Here is an 8,280-nt window from a genome sequence, read left to right on the forward strand (position 1 = left end):
CTTGCTTGTGGCTTCTCTACAATAGGAATGCTCTCTTACTTAATACATACCCCTTTTTCAAAACTGATCTCAAACACACCTTCTCCACGAGGACTTGTCATACCTCTTAGCCAAAATAATATTTTCTCTCAATTAGTACACATATTTTTGTATCGCTTTTACGAGATTTCCATCTGATTCTGTACATTCCTGTCTCTCTTCTTCTAGAATGTTCATTTTTCAACTTTGTGATGCTGACACCTGCGCTTGACATTAGGCACATAACACACATTTGCTGAAGGAATGTCTTATGGATAGACATCAACTTTGAGAAGAAAACCTAATCTCTATTTTTAGTGTCTTTTACATTCTGCTTCTCTCAATGAATACTTTTGTCTTTTCCCTAAATTACCTTTTTCATTCTCATTTATAAACCAATATCACAGTAAACCTCCAACAGTATTATATTATTTTTCAAAGTATATCTAATGATGGTTATTTAATCAAGTCTCTGGTTGGCTCTGCAGTTAAGTGGACACTGACAAGAAATTAAGGAAAGAATCTCTACAGAAAACTACCTGTGCCTCCTCTATTAATTATTCCAAGCAATGCAACTATCTACATTTTCATTTAGACAAGCTTGCAGATTAGGAATAATAAGTTAGTATTTAGCTTTATACATTCCCCCTATCACATTGCACATCACTGAAGATGGCATTTCCTATAATTACCTGAAGGTATTTTTAGCTTGTTTACAGGTGTTCCTGGCAGTATAATGGAAGTTAATGACCCCTAAACCTTACATCTGTTTTGATTTCTTTCTGATGTTAGTAAACTGTTTTTCACAACCTGAGGTGAACTCATTTATGCCCAGGCTTATAGGTATATGTGAACATTTATTAAGCTATTTCTATCAGCAGGGATGATGAAAACTGTTCAAACGTTCATAATGCAGTAATTATTATTGAGCAAAGAATTACAACATAGTGTCTTCCCTAAGTCAGCAAACAGGCAGGGCAAGAAAAGAATGTGTAAACACTTAGGTGAAGTAAGGTGAATACATAATAAAAGAGTTAGAGAGATTTGATGAATGCTGAATCTCTTTAAGAAAGGTCTAAGCTGGCTCTGGAGGACACGCATATTTGGAAGAGAAGTGAAAGCCAGAGGAGAAAAAAGTAGATGATAAATAATTAGTGACTGAAATAAAATAGGTAAATTTGAGAAAAAGACTGAGGAGTTACAAGATGAACCAGGATGCCAATAAGCAGGAAATACGGGCAAATATGAAAACCCTTGAGGATTAACTTTCTTATTAAAAACAAATGTTGCCAAGATGTTTTGAATTGATAAGACCAGTAGCTGGAAATGAAATGCTAAGCAAGCTCAGAGTGGGGCCAGTTCAATGCAATAGCTATTTACAGAGGTCCTTCTATCAACAAGACTCAATGCTAACAGCTACCAAGACAACAAAGACAAAAAAGAAAGGTCCTGCCCTCCAAAAGCCCAGCAAAATGACAAAAACAAAGCTAGCACTACACCTAAAAAACATGATAAAGAGCAGAGTGAGATGCCTTACAGGAGAGAAGCACCCAGAGATACTGAGAAAGGAGAACGCTCCCTAGTGAAAAAACTGACTCATCACAAGCATGTTTGAGCATATGTGTTATTCTCATTCATGGAGAAAAAGAGTTAAATACGCACCCAAAAATGTCTTGAATTAATACACAAGAAGTAGACATTCTCATTCTAATGGAGTTAGGGTGGGAAGAAAGAATTTGGAGATAAAAGACAACTAGAACCTTACTCTGTTGTGATTTATTGGTTTTTATTGCTGGATTTGATTTACTAACTTTTTTCAAAGAATTTTGTGTCTATATTTATGAGAATAATGGTCTTTAGAGCTCATTTCTTGCAGTATTTTTGTCTGGTTTTGCTACTGGTGTAAGGCTGACCTCATAAAACGCGTTGGGAAATGTTCCTTTTTCACTTAAAGAGAATATGAGGAATTAGAACTATTGATTCTTTAAATGTTTGGAAGAATTCAATGCTGAAGCCATCCGGGCCAGGAGTTTCCTTTTTTGGATGATTTTAACTGCAAATTCAATTTCTTTAATAGATGTGAGTCTATTCAGGTTATGTATTTCTTCTTTAGTGAGTTTTGATAGTGTGTATCTTTCAAGGAATTTGTCTATTTCAATTAAGTTGTCAAATGTGTGGCATGAAGTTGTTCAAATATCTTTTTCACGTCTGTAGCATGAGGGGTGGTGTCCCCTCTCTCATTCCTGATATTGGCAATGTGTCATCTCTCTTTTTTCTTGGTTAGCCTGGATAGAGGTTTATCAATTTTATTGTTATTTTCAAAGAAACAGCTTTTGACTTTGTTGATATTCTGTATTGCTTTTTTCTGTTTACAATTTAGCTGATTTCATTTTTCATATTTATTATTCTCTTCTGCCAGCTAGGTTCGGGTTTTATTTGCTTTTCTTTCTCTAATTTCCTAGGATGCAAACTTAGCTTATTGATTTTAGATTTTTTAAAAAATGCATACCTGTAGTACTTTAAATTTCCTTAAAGCACTGCTTTAACTGCATCCCACTAATTTTAATATGATGCACTGTCATTTAGTTCTAAATACTTTATTTACAATTTCCCTAGAGACTTCCACTTTGACCCAAGGGTTGTTTAAAAATGTATAGTTTAATTTCTAAATATAGATCCTTTTCAGAAATCTTTCTGTTATAGATTTCTAATTTAATCCTATTATGGTTTGAGAAAGTGGCTTTTATGATTTCTATAAATTTGTTAAGTTTTGTTTTATCATCCAGAATATAGTGTATCTTGGTGAATGTAACGTACACTTAAGAAGAAGGCATGTTCTGCTCTTGTTGGATGAAATGTGTCTATGAATGTCCATTATGTCAAATTTGTTAGTGCTGTTTTCAACAAATCTTTAGTCTTAGTGATTTTCTGCTTATAATTAGTAAGAAAAGGATGTTGAAGTCTCTAACTGTAATTGTACATCTATTTCTCTGCTAGATCTATCAATTTTGATTCTCTGTTTTTAGGAAAATGAACATTGGAATGGTTATGTCTACTCAGAGAATTGATCCTTGTATCATTACACTATATTAGTCTTTACCTCCTGATAGTTTCCCTTTTCTGAAGTCTACTTTGTCAGAATTTAACATTTCTTCAGTTTTCTTTTGGTTAATATTTTCATGGTGTATCTTTCTTCATCTCTCTACTTTTAACTGTGTTTCTTATATCCCTATCTTTTAAGTAATGTATTTGGATCACTCACACTTAAAATCATTGTTGAAATATTTAGGTGAAAATCTGTCATTTTACTAGCTCTTTCTATTTGATATATTTGTTCTTTACTTCTTGTTTTCCCTTACCATGCTTTCCCTGGTTTTGAGTGTTTTTTATTCCGTTTTGCCTTCCTTATTGGATTATTATTTATACCTCTTTTGAAAACACTGTCAGTGGTTTCCCTAGGTTTAGCAATGTTTTTCTTAGGAAGATTGGTCCTGAGCTAACATCTGTGCCCATGTTCCTCTATTTTATGTGTAGGATATCTGCCACAGCATGGCTTGATAAGCAGCACATAGGTCCATGGTCAGGATCTGAACTGGCAAATATCAGACTGCCAAAGCAGGGCATGCAAACTTAACTACTATGCCACCAGGCCGGCCCCAGCAATATACTTTTAAGTCAGATGATTACATCTTCAAATAATGTGAGTCGACTTCCCACGTAGCGAAAGATTCCTATAACAGAATATCTCCAGTTCTTCCCTCTCATCACTTGTGTCACTATTTCCATACATTTCAGATTTCCCTATACTATAAACAGTCAATACACTGTTACTCTTATTGCTCTACATGGTCAGTTACCTTCAGAACACGTAAAGGTGAGGAAAATGATGGATGGTGTACGGTTGGAATAATGGCTAGAAAAAGCCATGTGTTGCTGGTTTAGAGACAGAGATTACAGAGAGATAGTATAAACTAACATTTTCGCTTAATACACAGATGAATAGATACAGAAACAATTATAGATATATGTGCACACAAAAGTGAGTGTACAGACCTGCTGTATACATGCCTGCTGGGAAGCATAGAAATCATGACACCCCAGTAGCAACAAGCATACCTGGGATGTCCACTTCCCATATTTTGGTTTCTAAATATCATTCTCCAATAAAAAGGAAACAGAGCTCCTAGGAAAAATGGCTGATTCTAGGACTGGTGCATGGGAAATAGAAGATGAGCCTTGAGTATCTTGTAGTACTATAAAGTCAGTAAGTTCTCAAAGAAACTAAAGAATGTGGGCATGCCAAAGGGACACAGGGGCCAAATTGGATTTGCTCTCAATGTCCAAAGATTGAATAAATTGAGTAACAAAATAAATAGCATAGCATTGGATTAAAGTATAAAATAAACATAGATATTTCTATACTGACATGAATGAATGGTAGATTAGAGACAAATCCTGCAGAATGATTCCAAATATGTGCAAATACTACCACCATAGGAGGTGAAGCTTCATTCTCACACATCTCCCTGAAGGGTGAGCTAGATTCAGTGTCTTACTTCCAAAAAAAGATTAGGAATGGGGACTATAATGTCTTTACTGTGGAGAAACATGACAGACACTACCTTAAGCAAGTGATAACATTTGGCATTGTCAGTGATGTCAAGTGAATATGATGTGATATGATGTCACAAGAAGGATTCTTCACCTCTGTTGTATGATTTCTAAAAAAAAATCTCAGTTTGGGGACTGTCTACAGGATAACTAACCATTACTCTTCAAGATGTTTACGGGCATGAAAAACAAGGAAATAGTAAGAAATTGTCAAAGACCAGGGAAGACTAGTAGAGAGACAATATTACTGTTTTCAACATGATATCCTGAACATAAAGAAACCATGAACGAAGTCTCTACCTGTAAGAGATATATGCACCTCCATGTTCAATGCAGTGCTGTTAACAATAGCCAAGACATAGAAACAATCTAAGTGTATACTGACATATGAATGGAGAAGGTGATATATATTTATTATATACATATATATAATACAGAATATATATATTAAATATTTGTGTAGCATATAGATATTCAGCCACAAAGAAGAAGGAAATCCTGCCATTTAAGAAAACATTGATGGACCTTGAGAGTATATGCTAAGTGAAATAAGTCAGACTGAAAAGGCAAATACTGTATGATCTCACTTATATGTGGAATCTAAAAAAGCCCAACTCATGAAGCAGAAAGTAGGATGGTAGCCAGTAGGGCAAATGGAGAGATGTTGGTCAACAGGCACAAAATTCCATTATAAGATGAATAAGTTCTGGGGGTCTAAAGCACAGCACAGGGACTGTAGTTAACAATACTGTATTAAATAACTGAACTCTGCTAAGGGAGTACATCTTACATGTTTTCATCCCCCAAAACAAAGGTAATTGTGTGAGGTGATGGATGTATTAACTAATCCTATGGATCATTTCACAATATACAGAAGCGTCAAATCATCATATTGTGCACCTTAAACTTACACAATGCTATATTTCAATTATATTTCAATAAATTTAGTGAAAAAATAATGAAAACAAAATATAAAGTTTAGTTAATTAATTTATCAATATTGGTTTCTGATTATTGAAAAAAAAATAAACCATGGCAATATAAGATGTCAACAATGGGAATAACTTGGTGAAGGACATACAGGAACTGTACCATGCTGATAGCCTTTATGTAAGTCTAAAATCATTCAAAATTTAATAAATATATATCTTTTAAAAATCTTCACAATCCCTCCAACTAAAGATAATCAAATGTAATGTATAAAATATATACAAGTATGTGCAAAAACTACAATTGTGTTTACACTGAAAACAATTTTTTGAAACTACTTGCATAATTAACATTATAATTATCAAAAGTGCAGCAAAACAAAGAAGCGAACAATGTTCACTATGTAATACCAAACCAGAGATACTTAGAGTCAAACTTTTCAGGTACTTTACTCAGTAAGAAATATTAGACAATAAGAAATATGCTTGCATAAGAAATAGTTATGTTTTAGTTCAGAAAACAACTAAAAAGAGAGAGTAAATCAGAAATTGTTTGGTTTTATTAGAAAAGACTTCATAGGTGTGGAGTGAATCATGGCTAAGTACCATCTCACTAAGAAATGAGGAAGGGGTTAGATAGTTTAGATAACTTGCTGAGCCAAACCCAGATGTAACCATAGACAGAGTTTTGAGGCTTATGTTGTAAAAGTTTAATTCTCTAGATAAGCAATGATTCCAGGGCTTACGAATGGTACAGTTGTCTTTCCTAGGTATTCTTACTTTATCCTTTCAATTTCGTGTGCTATCAATATTACTGTATTCAAAGTTTTAGTTAAAAATGAAAAATCTAAAAATCACAATGTTAATCAATTTAGTCAAGTTAAAACAATAAATGAAGGGTCTCTTTCTCCAGTGTAAGTCATTGATGATGAACAGAGAAGGCATCAAACCTGAATTTTCTCATATGGTTATAATTGTGTTTCTTTTTTACATCGATATTCTTTGCTCATATGGCAGTGTCATAATTGTTATAGCCAGATGATTTTTATGTGTATAAACCTACTCAGAACATCTCAAAAATCTCACAAAATTAACTAAATTTCCAACTCAATTTTTGTGGGGTAAAACTAGTATTTGGTTAGTAGCTACTTTAAATCACTAAATCCCATTTATGTCATTCATAAAATAATACCAATGGGACAATTAATCTGTGAGATAATTTTCTGTTTCTCCTATTGCACATCTAGTTGCCCTTCCTTTTTTTTGTAAAGATGTTTAGCTATGACATTTGACACCAAACTTTGCTCATGGCTTTTTTTCATTTCTGAATTTCTCAGTGTATAGATTAAAGGGTTGAACATTGGAGCAATGATGGTGTGAAATAGTACAAATACTTCAGGGAAAGTGGTGGGAGTTCTCAGGCAGGCAAAGACTGAAGGTTTTTCAAGCCTTCAAGTGTGTATGTAACATTATCATTGTGTTTTTTATTTGTATTTACCTAATCATTAATGATTTTTAGTATCTTCTCATGTACCTATTTGTAATGGGTATATTTTCATTGATGAAGAATCTGTTTAAATTTTTTACCCATTTTTACTGGGCTGTGTATTTTCTTCTCAATAAGTTTTGAGTGACTTCTATTTATTCTGAATAGTTGTTCTTTAGTAACTAGATACTTTTAAAATATTTTCTTCCAGCATGTAACTTGTTTGTCCTATTAACTATCTCATTCTTACTGCAAAATTTTTCATTTTGATGAAGTCCAACTTACCACTTTTTTCCTTCTTAAGACATACTTTTGGCATCCTATCGAAGAACTCTTTACCTGATCCAAAATCGTAAAGATTTCCTCACATATTTCTTTGTAACAATTTATTCATTTGTATTTTATGTATGGATCTGGATATGTTTTGGATTAAATTTTACACAAGGAATGGTGTACAAGCAGAGGTTTACTTTTTCTGCATATAGACCTTCAATTATTTCATTACAATTTGTTGGAAAGACTGTCTTTTCTTCACTGAATTGCCTACTGAGCTTTGTTGAGAACTAGTTGACCATAAACGTGCACGTCTATTTCTGCACTCTTTGGGCTGTTCCATTGATCAATTTGTCTACCTTTATGAAAATACCAAACTACTTTGATTACTGTAGCTTTATAATATGCTTTTAATCTATTAGTGTAACTTGTAACTTCTTCAAGTTTCTTTCTCTTATAAAGTTGTGTGGGTTAATCTATATCCTTTAATTTTCCGTGTAATAATATAATATAATAAATTGAAATGTTATAATAAATAATATAATAAAGATAAAAATAAATAAAATAATATAATAAATTAAAATGATATTTTGAATTGAAAAACAATACCTGCTTTAATTTGAGAGGTATATTTCTTTGAGATTAAATCAAGGTGGGCAGAATAGAGCTGAATGTGGTCTTTTCATCTGATCGATAAACATGGATTGCTTTCGATCATTAAAGTCTACTTTAACTTCTCTCAACAAATTACTACAGCTTCCGTGTACTTTTGCTACACATGTTTTGTGGTATTTATTCCTAAGTATTTCATATTTTTGATGTTACTCCATATGATATTCTTAAACTTTATCTTCTGATTGTTTGATACTAATAGAAAGTACAATATTTTTGTGTGCATTGATATTATATGTTGAAATCTTGCTAAACTCACTTTAATAAAAAAATGTCAATGATAGTGGAAAA

This window comes from Equus przewalskii, chromosome 11, assembly GCF_037783145.1.
Source record: "Equus przewalskii isolate Varuska chromosome 11, EquPr2, whole genome shotgun sequence".
Lineage (NCBI taxonomy): Eukaryota > Metazoa > Chordata > Mammalia > Perissodactyla > Equidae > Equus > Equus przewalskii.